Here is a 12,873-nt window from a genome sequence, read left to right as displayed (position 1 = left end):
TTGGTCTACACTCTTGCTAATCTAGATTTCTTAATGATGTTTTGATTTGTGAGTTATAGAGAGCTCTTGATGAAGCTTGTGCTTGAAATAATGTGTAGTTGAGGCTTGTGTGATAGCTCTTTGCATACTAGGTTCCTTGCATAAGTTGCATTTGTGTGCTTAAGTGTAGCCTAATCTTGATGCTTTGATTATGTAAGATTGATTGCTTGAGTGTTGAGAAGGATTGAGTAGGACTAGAGGTCATTGGTGTGTGGTTAACTCTTCTTCTCCCATTCGGGATAGCCTCTATGCGCTAACCGGGTTGCATTCACGGATTGACAAGTGTGTGGGTTGGAGTGTAGCCTCCGCTATGCTATGATGCCCCAAACAACTACCAAGGCTGAAAACATAGCCACTGGTAGACCTCCGTCATATGCACTACCGGCCCAATCTGCATCTGTATATCCATAGACATGCATGTCTTTTCCTGCCTCATAGAAAAGACCATAATGCACGGTAGTTTTGACATATCTCAGAATCCGTCTCACAGCATCCAAGTGAGGTTTACGAGGACTCTGCATAAACTGACTCACCAAACCAACTGCATAACTGAGATCTGGCCTCGTAATGGTCATGTAGATAAGGCTACCAACCATTTTCCTGTACATGGTGATATCATCAAGTTCATCACCCAAATCAGCCCTAAGCTTCATGTTTTGCTCTAATGGTGTCAACATTGGTTTGCATGCTGTCATACCATACTTTGCCAGCATGTCAAGTGCATATTGCCTTTGCACCAACCATATACCCTTGCTTGTTCTAATCACCTCAATGCCAAGAAAGAACCTTAAATCACCAAGGTCTTTCATATCAAACTCTTTGCATAAAGAGGCCTTAACCTCATCAATGCCTTTCCCACAATCACCTATGATAATCAAATCATCAACATAAATGACTATCATCACGATACCATCATGTGTCTTCTTCACATAAAGTGAAGAGTCTGCATTTCCAACCACAAATCCAATACTGACAAGGTATCTGCTGATCTTGTCACTCCAAGCACGAGGTGCTTGCTTCAAACCATAGATTGCTTTCTTTAACCTGCAAACAAAAGTCGGATATTTTGGATGTACATATCTTTCTGGCTGTTCCATGTACACCTCTTCTTGTAGTTCACCATTCAAGAAAGCATTTTTTACATCGTAAAGCCCAACCTTTTTGTGCTGCTAGTGCAATGATAGACCTCACTGTAGCCATCTTAGCCACTGGGCTGAAAGTTTCATCATAATCAAGACCATAAGTTTGTGCATATCCTTTAGCGACAAGCCTTGCCTTATGTCTCTCTAGGCTACCATCTAACTTGCACTTTACCTTATACACCCATTTGCAACCAATTGCATTCTTTCCTTGAGGTAACTCAGCCAATTCCCATGTATCATTTTTGTCCAAAGCATCCATCTCTTCATCCATGGCTTTCTCCCATACATGCTCTCCAATAGCCTCTGTATAGCATGTAGGCTCCACATGCTTTACCATAGATGTCATGTATGCATAGTGCATAGCAAAATCTCTATATGTCAATCTTTCAACTGGATATCTGACTCTCTGGGATCTCCGCAATGCATGCGGGTCACTCTGTATACCTGTAACTCGAGCATGTGGTGGTACATATCTGTCCTGCCTAGCACCAGGTGTGCGTAAAACAGGTATTCCGAGCTCCTTATCCAAACTTTATGAACTAGAGGACTCATAGCCTGTGATCCCAATTCCTTCAACTTTCTTCTTGCCTGTGCTCACACTCCCATGCCTCAAACGTCCTGACCATGGACGTACACTGCTACTCTCAGCTTCTGCTCTGCTGCTGGCCCAGACATAGTAGTAGAACTAGAACTTGCTTGTGATGGCAAGTTCACAGACACATCTGCCTCAAGTGAATCAATAACTCCCTCATCTTTTGCTTTGTACCAACTAGCAAGCTCATCAAACACCACATCTCGTGAGATGACTACTTGTCTAGTTTGAGGGTTATAACATTTGTAGGCCTTTCGATCCTGTGCATATCCAACAAATACACATTTCTCTGCCTTAGGATCCAACTTCCGTCTTCTTTCATCAGGCACATGGACATAAGCTACGCATCCCCAAAGACTTTGAGATGTCCAATGTCTGGCCTGTAACCTGTAAGCCGCATCTCTGGCGTGCTTCCATGAATGGCTGCTGTAGGTGTTTTGTTCAGGATATACACTGCAGTAGCACATGCTTCTGCCCAATAGTAATCTGGCATGCTCTTTTCATTGAGCATTGCCCTTGCCACTTCACATATGACTCGATTCTTTCTCTCAGCCACACCATTCTGCTGAGGTGTATACCTGCATGTCAACTGTCTCCTTATCCCATGCTTCCGCAAGAAATGCTCAAAAGCTTTTGAGGTGTATTCACCACCTCCATCTGTTCTCAGACACTTAATCCAACAGCCATATTGTTTTTCTACAAGAGCCTTGAAATCCATGAATTTTTCCAGCACTTCACTCTTCTCTCTCAGAAAGTATATCCATGTCATCCTGCTAAAATCATCTATAAACGTCACATAGTATAGACTGCCTTTGATAGATGGATTTTGTGCTGGGCCCCATACATCATTGTGCACTATCTCAAGTGGCCTATTACTCATATTTCCTTCTCTAGGAAACCTCAACCTTGCCTGCTTTCCAAACTGACAGGCTTCACAAACATGCATATGTCCATCATATTTAAATCGAGGCAATCCACTGACAATGCCTCTTGTTTACATGTTCTTTAATCTCTGTATATTGACATGTCCAATCCTCTTGTGCCACATGTCAATGTCCTGCACAATCCCATTGCTCTTTGAAAACATGGCTGAGCTCAATTCTGGTATGCCTGCATCCAATTTGAACAACCTTCCTTCCTTCTTGCCCTTGGCAATCAATCTACAGCCATGCTTAAAGTCTTCCACAAAACAGCCATTCTCATTGAATCTTACTTGTAATCCCTGCTCAACCATTTGGCCTACTGATGCCAAATTCTTTGTGATGGATGGTACATATAACACTTCTGACATATTCTTCACATTTTCATCATGCATCCTCAAAGGCACACTGCCAACATGTGTTATAAGATGCTGAGTATCATCTCCTGTGACCACATAACCATTTGTATCCAATGGTTGCATCTTCTCAAACCACTCCCCATGACATGTCATGTGGTTTGAGGCACCTGAATCCATATACCATGACTCATCTCCAGCATTCTAAGAATCCATTGTCCCCATAACATGCTTCATTGCAAAAAGATGATTTGAACTCCCATCATTGTTACTAGTAGATGCATAATTTCCATGTTGTGGTCTTCCATTCCTGACATCATTTTGCTTTTTGTAACAATCTTTTGCCATATGTCCAAGTTTGCCACAATAGTGACATTCAATCCCATTCAAATTTTGTTGAGGACCTTGCCATCGTCCTCTACCACGAGCACCTGTTCCAAATCTCCCCCTATGGGATTGAAATCCATGACCTCCACGTGATCCAAATGATGACTGTGAATTCTGAAAATTCTGATTTGATTGTGGTGGAGTAGACCTGTCATTCCAACCACGTCCTCCACGGCCTCGAGGGGTAAATCTCCCCCTGCCTCGAAAGCCTCTAGATGAGTACAAAGCCTGATTCCTTGCATGCTCATCATTGCTTGACGAGGATGCACCACTTGTAACACTCAGACCACCAAGGCCAAGCTTCAATTCTTCCACAATGAGCAATGACACAAGCTCATTAAAGTCTGGCATTCCTCCCAACCTTACTGAGATGGAAGTATCAAAAGATTTGTATTCTTTGCCTAAACCACGCAATGTGAGAGCAACCAAATCATCATCATCCATTGGGGCATGGATTGATGACAAGGAATCTGCATAACCCTTGATTTCCTGAACATACTCATGTATACTCCTATTCCTTCGTGTTACACTGTGAATCTGTTGCTTTAGTTGTATCTTCCTTGCACCAGTGTCTGTCTCATACATTCGGCACAATATACCCCATGCTTCTTTCGGTGTATCTGCATCTTGGATGTGAATAAGCAAGGCATCTGTTACACATATGGAAAAATAATGCAACACCTTCGAAGACCGCTCTACCCATTGCTTGTGAGCTAGTAACTGAGCATTATTTGGTTGAGGAGGTAGGTATGGCTCCGGGTCTTCCTCCGAGACGAGACTCCATAAACCTTTGCCTTTCAAAAAACTCTTCATTCGAAACTTCCACACTTGAAAGTTAGTGCGATCAAGCTTCTCTCCAACAATCTGTATCGGACCATCTCCCATTGTTGCAAAAATATAGTAGATGTACCCCTTTGACAAGTGGTATGCCGGACCTGTAAAGCTTCAAATCTCTCCAAATCACATCAAATGATTGCAAATTGTGTGCATTAACATCCCACAATGATTCACCAACAATGTACACTCGATCAAAGTTGAAACCAAATGATACTCCTTCACAAAAAATTTTCTGGTTTTTTTTCTCGCCAGTAATTTCTCGCCAGTAACCAGTCAAGATTATGCTCTAAATCCTTCAAATCTTATCCAAATTCAATGATTCAACTTGCATTGGCTTCCCAACACATTGCTCCAACATATCCTAGAAGGGTTTGATCAAATTCTTCAAGGTGAATGAGAACCACCAATTTTTGTAGCTCCCTGGTTTGCTTTTTTTTTTTTGCATCTGTCAGGTACCACGTCTCACTAAAAGTGCTCTATCTCCTTCAAATCTCATCCAAATTCAAAACTTTTTGAATCAAAAGTTTAGCAACTCATAGGACTCTACTTGTACCAAAGAAATTAGGCCAATTTGATATAGACAAGGATTAATGCCTTGATTAAAAATGCTCTGTTTCTGGACAGACTTTCTGCAAACCTGCACACCTCTGATAAATGACTTCAATGAGCTCCAAATACATCAAATGAGCTGCAACCAAGCATCATAAGGCCTTAGCAATGTCTTTGCTAAACTCCCCAAGCTTTGAATGGCATCAAATGGAGTAGTAATGAGTGAATTAGATCAAATACTATGCAACCTGTCCAAGAACCTGCTCTAGTATGCGCCGCCTGCTCCTGGAGCTCTAGGAGAGAGGAGTTATCACTATTGAGTTGATAGATCTCTTAGCAATGACCTAATCTATCATGGGTATGAAGGGCTAGCTCCAATTTTGAGTAGAATTGCCACATTTGATCCTCCACGGGGCATATGTTCTCTGGTTTGCAGGAGTCAAAACAAACAGAGTTTTTCTTTCACAAATCACCTGAAATACATCAATGTTTCATGCAATGGTTTGCTCCAGTGTTGCTAATACATGTGCCCTTTCACAATACATGAGAACCTCTGTGTTTCCTTTGTATTTTCCCCAATACTTTTGACAAAATACATTCCTTCACAAGCTTTCCATGAAAGCTTCAAAACCAGAAATTTTCTGCTTGCTTTATGCACTTCAATCTTCACTGAACTTGCTCTTTGATACCTGCAATCCGCAGAGGGGGTCTGCTACACTCACCAATGGTCCTTAGCTCTTAGATCTGATGCCGATGTGTGCTCCACAGCTTCTCCTTTGCTCCAAGCTCCAATGGCTTCCTTCACAGCTTTTTCTTCTTCTTCCCTCTTCTCTCACTCACTCTCACAACACAGCTAATGAGCTCTTGGCTCTGATACCATGATAAAAAACAGAAGTAGGATGAAACACACACAAGAGAAGCAAACCCTAATCCATATCCATCAATCATAAAGAAGGAGAGAAGCCATAGTCACCATCTCTCTCACACACACAAAGGAGAACACAACATAGTGTTATGTCCACACTACAAAGTAAACCTAATGTAATGTCCACACCACACATGACCAGCTGGACGCGGTCATAAACACACCACACGATATCTATCTACCATACTGTCACTCTGTCAGCACCCATGTGCTATCCTCCAGCTGTATACGAGCTTGACATTTCAACATGTGTGGGTCCCCCACACATGCTTGCAAAGTTGGGTCCCTATCGGAGCATTTTTGTGTACAATTGTATGGGGAAGACCCGGATTTTCCATGGCCTCTCTAGCAATTAAAAATCCACACCAGGCGTTGATTACTAACCCAAACATGCACTAAAGTGACCAAACTTTGCAAGCATGTCGGGGTGGGTCACCCCACAAACTTGCAAATTTTGGTCCCCATAGTAGCATGTTTGGGTATGATGGTATGGGGTAGACCCGGCTTTTCCATGGCCTCTTAAGCACTAATAAGAGACTTGAAAAATCCGCACTGGGCGCTAATTACTAACTCAAACATGCTTCGATCATGACCAAACTTTGCAAGCATGTGGGCTGGGCCCCTTCCACATGCTTGCAAAGTTTGGTCCCCATCGGAGCATGTTTGGGTACGATGGTATGAGGAAGACCCAGATTTTTCATGGCCTCTTCAGCACCGAGAGACTTGAGAAATCGGCACCGGGCTATAATTACTAACCTATACATGCTCCACCCCCCACACATGCTAATTACTAATCCAAACATGCTCCATCCCCCACACATGCTTGCAAAGTTGGGTCCCTATCAGAGCATTTTTGGGTACAATGGTATGAGGAAGACCCGGATTTTCCATGGCCTCTCTAGCAACAAGAGACTTGAAAAATCCACACCGGGCGCTGATTACTAACCCAAACATGCTCTGAATGTGACCAAACTTTGCAAGAATGTGGGGGTGGGTCCCCCCACATGCTTGCAAAGTTTGATCTCCCATTGGAGAATGTTTGGGTTTGATGATATGAGAAAGACCCGGATTTTCAATGGCCTCTTAAGCACCGAGAGACTTGAAAAATCCGCACTGGGCACTAATTACTAACTCAAACATGCTTCGATCATAATGAAATTTTTCAAGCATGTGGGCGTTGGCCCCCCCCACATGCTTGCAAAGTTTGGTCCCTACATCAGAACATTTTTTGGTAGGATAGTATGGGGAAGACCCGGATTTTCCATGGCCTCTTCAGCACCGAGAGACTTGAGAAATCCGCACCGGGCTCTAATTACTAACCCAAACATGCTCCGATCATAGCCAAACTTTGCAAGCATGTGGGGATGGCCCCCTGCACATGCTTGCAAGGTTTGGTCCCCATCGGAGCATGTTTGGGTACGATGGTATGGGGAAGACCCGGATTTTCCATGGCCTCTCTAGCAACAAGAGACTTGAAAAATCCACACCGGGCGCTGATTACTAACCCAAACATGCTCTGAATGTGACCAAACTTTGCACGAATGTGGGGGTGGGTCTCCCCACATGCTTCCAAAGTTTGGTCCCCATCGGAGTATGTTTGGGTACAATGGTATGGGGAAGACCCCGATTTTCCATGGCCTCTCAAAAGCACCAAGAGACTTGAGAAATCCGCACTGGGTGCTAATTACTAACCCAAACATGCTCCGATCGTGACAAAACTTTATAAGCTGTGGGGGTGGGTCCCCCCCACATGCTTGCAAAGGTTGGTCCCCAAATCAGAGCATGTTTGGGTACAATGGTATGGGGAAGACCCGGAATTTCCATGGCCTCTTAAGCACCAAGAAACTTGAAAAATCCACACCGGGCACTAATTACTAACCCAAACATGCTACGATCCATGATCAACTTTTGCAAGCATGTGGGAGTGGGTCCCCCCCACATGCTTGCATAGTTTGGTCTCTACCGGAGCATGTTTACGTACGATGGTATGGGGAAGACCCCAACTTCTCATGGCCTCTTAAGCACCAAGAGACTTGAAGAATCCACACTGGGCGCTAATTACTAACCCAAACATGCTCCGATCATGACCAAACTTTGCAAGCATGTGGGCGTGGGCCCCTTCCACATGCTTGCAAAAAATGGTCCCCATCGGAGCATGTTTCGGTACGATGGTATGGGGAAGACCCAGATTTTCCATGGCCTCTTCAGCACTGAGAGACTTGAAGAATCCGCATCGGGCTCTAATTACTAACCTAAACATGCTTGCAAAGTTTGGTCCCCATCAGAGCATGTTTAGGTATGATAGTATTGGGAAGACCCAGATTTTCCATGGCCTCTTAAGCACCAAGAGACTTGAAAAATTCGCACTCGGCGCTAATTACTAACCCAAACATGCTCTGATCTCGTGACCAAACTTTGCAAGCATGTGGGGGTGGGTCCCCCACACATGCTTGCAAAGTTGGGTCCCCCACACATGTCTTGTTAAAATGGTATGGGGAAGACCCGGATTCTCCATGGCTTCTCTAGCAACGAGACTTGAAAAATCTACACCGGGCATTGAATACTAACCCAAACATGATCTAAGTGTGACTAAACTTTGCAAGCATGTGGGAGTGGGTCCCCCCACATGCTTGCAAGCATGTGGGAGTGGGTCCCCCCACATGCTTGCAAAGTTTGGTCCCTATCGTAGCATGTTTGGGTATGATGGTATGGAGTAGACCCGGATTTTCCATGGCCTCTTAAGCACTAAGAGACTTGAAAAATCCGCAATGGGCGCTAATTACTAACCTAAACATGCTCCGATCATGACCAAACAGTGCAAGATTGCAGTGCAAGATTGTGGACGTGGGCCCCTTCCACATGCTTGCAAATTTTGATCCCCATTGGAGCATGTTTGGGTATGATGGTGTGGGGAAGACCCGGATTTTCCATGGCCTCTTCAGCACCGAGAGACTTGAAAAATCGACACCGGGCTAGAATTACTAACCCAAACATGCTCTGATCATAACCAAACTTTGCAAGCATGTGGGAGTGCCCCCCCCACGTGCTTGCAAAGTTTGGTCCATCGGAGCATGTTTGGGTATGATGGTATGGGGAAGACCTGGATTTTCCATGTTTGGGTACGATGGTATGGGGAAGACCTGGATTTTCCATGGCCTCTTAAACACCAAGAGACTTGAAAAATTTGCACAACTCGGCACTAATTACTAACCCAAACATGCTTCATCCCCCACACATGCTTACAAAGTTGGGTCCCTATCGGAGCATTTTTGGGTACAATGGTATGAGGAAGACCCGGATTTTCCATGGTGGCCTCTCTAGCAACAAGAGACTTGAAAAATCCACACCGGGCACTGATTACTAACCCAAACATACTCTGAATGTGACCAAACTTTGCAAGAATGTGGGGGTGGGTCCCCCCACATGCTTGCAAAGTTTGGTCCCCATTGGAGAATGTTTGGGTATGATGGTATAGGGAAGACCCGGATTTTCAATGGCCTCTTAAGCACCGAGAGACTTGAAAAATCCGCACTGGGCACTAATTACTAACCCAAACATGCTCCGATCATAATCAAATTTTGCAAGCATGTGGGCGTTGGCCCCCCCCCACGTGCTTGCAAAGTTGCGTCCCCATCGGAGCATTTTTGGGTCTAATGGTATGTGGAAGACCCGGATTTTCCATGGCCTCTCTAGCAACAAGAGACTTGAAAAATCCACACCGGGCGTGCTCATTACTAACCCAAATATGCTCTTAATGTGAGCAGACTCTTGCAAGCATGTGGGGGTGGATCCCCCAACATTCTTGCAAAGTTTGGTCCCCATTGGAGAATGTTTGGGTATGATGGTATGGGGAAGACCTGGATTTTCAATGGCCTCTTAAGCACTAAGAGACTTGAAAAATCCGCACTGGGCGCTAATTACTAACCCAAACATGCTCCGATCATAACCAAATTTTGTAAGCATGTGGGAGTTGGCCCCTCTCACATGCTTGCAAAGTCTGGTCCCCATCGGTGCATGTTTGGGTACGATGGTATGGGGAGAAAGAGCTGGATTTTCCATGGCCTCTTCAGCACCGAGAGACTTGAGAAATCCGCACCGCTCTCTAATTACTAACCCAAACATGCTTCAATCATCATAACCAAACTTTGCAAGCATGTGGGGGTGTTCCCTCCCATGTGCTTGCAAAGTTTGGTTCCCATCGGAGCATGTTTGGGTACGATGGTATGGGGAAGACCCGGATTTTCCATGGCCTCTTCAGCACCGAGAGACTTGAGAAATCCGCACCGGGCTCTAAGTACTAACCCAAACATGCTTCGATCATAACCAAACTTTGCAAGCATGTGGGAGTGTCCCCCCTCCCCTCCCACTCTTGAAAAGTTTGGTCCGCATCGGAGCATGTTTGGGTATGATGGTATGGGGAAGACCCAGATTTTGCATGGCCTCTTAAGCACCAAGAGACTTGAAAAATCACTTCGATCATCATAACCAAACTTTGCAAGCATGTGGGGGTGTTCCCTGTTGAGATATCGAGCTTGTCTAGTGAGGCGGTGGACACTGAGAGTGATGACCCGCCTAGGGGATAGGCCCCACACTTACACCACTGGCATGGTTGGTGAGATCTTGGGTGATATGCGGCCAGTGGGATGACAGGCTGTGTGACAGCCATTCTAGAGACTGGCATAGTTATAGCGCCAGCTCATTTAGTCGGGTTCACACTATAGAGAACCCGTGTATGTATTGGTTGAGTACCTTTCATATTATGTGTACTCTTATCTTGTATATGGTGTGTTGAGTGTTGTGTAGAGAAGAAGAAGATTTTCAGCCTCTCACCTTGTGTGTTCTCTATTAGGGTTTTGTGAGTGTGTGTGTGTGTTTGCAAGAGCTCAAGCTCTCTTCCCCCCTGCATCTTTTCATGGTATCAGAGCCTGGTTTGTGCTAAGGGCTGAGCTGCAAGCAAGAGAACCACAGGAAGCGGTACGAGGGTAAGAGCTTCAACTACTCTTCCCTATTGTGTTGGTGACTACACCCTTGTCGGGAGCTCTACAGGAGGCACCGGCAAACGGTCTCTGATTGAGGAGCTTTCTTCGCGGGAGTAAAGCTACAGGGCAACTATACAGTCCTTCGAACTAATCTTTTCGGGCCGAAAACGCGTTTCGGGCGCGTCTGGACCTCCGTTTTTCAGAAAGCAAGCGATTTCAAGCACTGCGGGTAAGTCATCGATTCTCTACAAAACTCTGTTTTAAGAGCTGCAGGAAGACAGATTGACTGTGCAGACACTGTGGGTGCTGCAAGAGGTCAAAAGTTGCCATTGGGTGTATGTATGCACATTGAAGTCACTGGTTGTGACATTTGAGAGTACTATAGTACCGCTGTGCAGAAAATACAGCAGTTTGTGCAAAAAAACCAGAGTGCTGTTTCTGGTAAAATTGTGTGTTTGGCAAGATGTCAAATGATGGGATAACTCAGATTGTGGCTGAGAAGCTTGACAAGAATAACTTCCATGCTTGGAGGTTCAGGTTGACGAATTTCCTGATGGGAAAAGGCTATTGGGACTACATAGAAGGTGAGCATGAAGAGGCACCGGAGATACCGAATATAAATCCAACTGTTACAGATGTGAAAGAGTTTAAAGACTGGAACCAAGGAGCCAGGAAGGTTATGTATTGGCTATCCATTAGTATACAGGACACTATGATTGGGCACATTCAGGATGCCAAGTCCCCCAAGGAGGCGTGGGACACCTTGGTAAAGCTCTATGAAATAAATACCAAGGCACGTAAGATACAGTTGAAGAATGAACTTCATACTGTGGAGAAAAAGAGCATGTCTGTGAATGACTATGCGTTGAAGATAAAGGGTATTGTGGAATCCCTTGCATCTATTGGTGTGTCAGTAGATGATGATGATAAGGTGGAGGTCTGTCTACGTGGTCTCAGGCCACAATATAAGGCGTTCAAGATGTCTATTCAGACTCGGGAAAACATTCCCAACTTTACAGATTTGGTGTCTATGCTGATTATCGAAGAGAAGAGCTTGGGTGAAGACCAACAGTCTTCACAAAGCAAAAACAGTTCAGAGCAACAGGCCTTCTACACGAGTTCAGGAAGAGGATGAGGTAGAGGAGGCCGTGGACGAGGTCAAGGAGGTGGCCGAATAGGTAATCAGAATTATGGCCAGCAGCAACAACAATCCCAGAATCAACAACAACATCAACAACCATAGGTGGAAGAGGCAAATTCAGAGGCAGGGGGAGTCAAAGAGGCCGTGGAAATTGGCAAAGGCAATATAATGATGCACGTGAATGTTATTATTGTGGTAAGCCTGGACATGTGCAGGCAGAATGTTATAAGAAGCAGGCTGACATGCAAAATGGGAAAGTGCAGCAAAACAACTATGTATCCTCAAGCAGAAATAATGAGGATAATGAAAGGTTGTTTGTTATGCAGCATGTCGTGAATGCCATGTCTGAAAATGTTGATGCAGCACAAAAAGATAATGTATGGTATGTGGATTCAGGCGCTTCGAACCACATGACGAGTCATGGGGAGGGGTTCAAGGAGATGAAAAACCCGAAAAGACCAGGTTTTGTGGAAACAGGGGATGACACTGCTCATCCAATTACCCATGTTGGAGATGTGCCATTGTCTATGCAGGATGGCAAAGTGAAGTACCTTGCAGATGTACTTCATGTACTGAACATAACAAAGAATCTGGTTTCAGTTGGCCAGATGATTGAGCAGGGTTTGTAGGTTCGGTTTAACCCTGATGGGTGTTATGTTGAAGATTTCAAAGACAAGTGCAGGTTGGTTGCAAAAGGCAACAGAGTGGGCAGAATGTTTACATTAAATGTAGACATGCCTGAAATGAGTACTGCGATGTTTGCAAATGGTTCAGGAATTGTTGCAGACACATACATTTGGCATAAAAGGATTGGACATGTAAATGTGCAGAGATTGAAGTCTATGCAGACAAAAGGAATTGTGACAGGGCTGCCAAAATTTAAAGTGGAAGGTATGCAGAAAATATGTGAAGCATGCCAATTTGGGAAGCAAACAAAGCATGTGTTTCCACGTAATAGATATGTGAGCAAAAATGCACTAGATGTTGTGCATTCAGATGTATGGGG

The sequence above is a fragment of the Cibotium barometz genome, chromosome 13 (genome assembly GCF_041138505.1).
Source record: "Cibotium barometz isolate CiBa-2024 chromosome 13, ASM4113850v1, whole genome shotgun sequence".
Taxonomy (NCBI): domain Eukaryota; kingdom Viridiplantae; phylum Streptophyta; class Polypodiopsida; order Cyatheales; family Cibotiaceae; genus Cibotium; species Cibotium barometz.
This window is presented reverse-complemented; position numbering follows the sequence as displayed.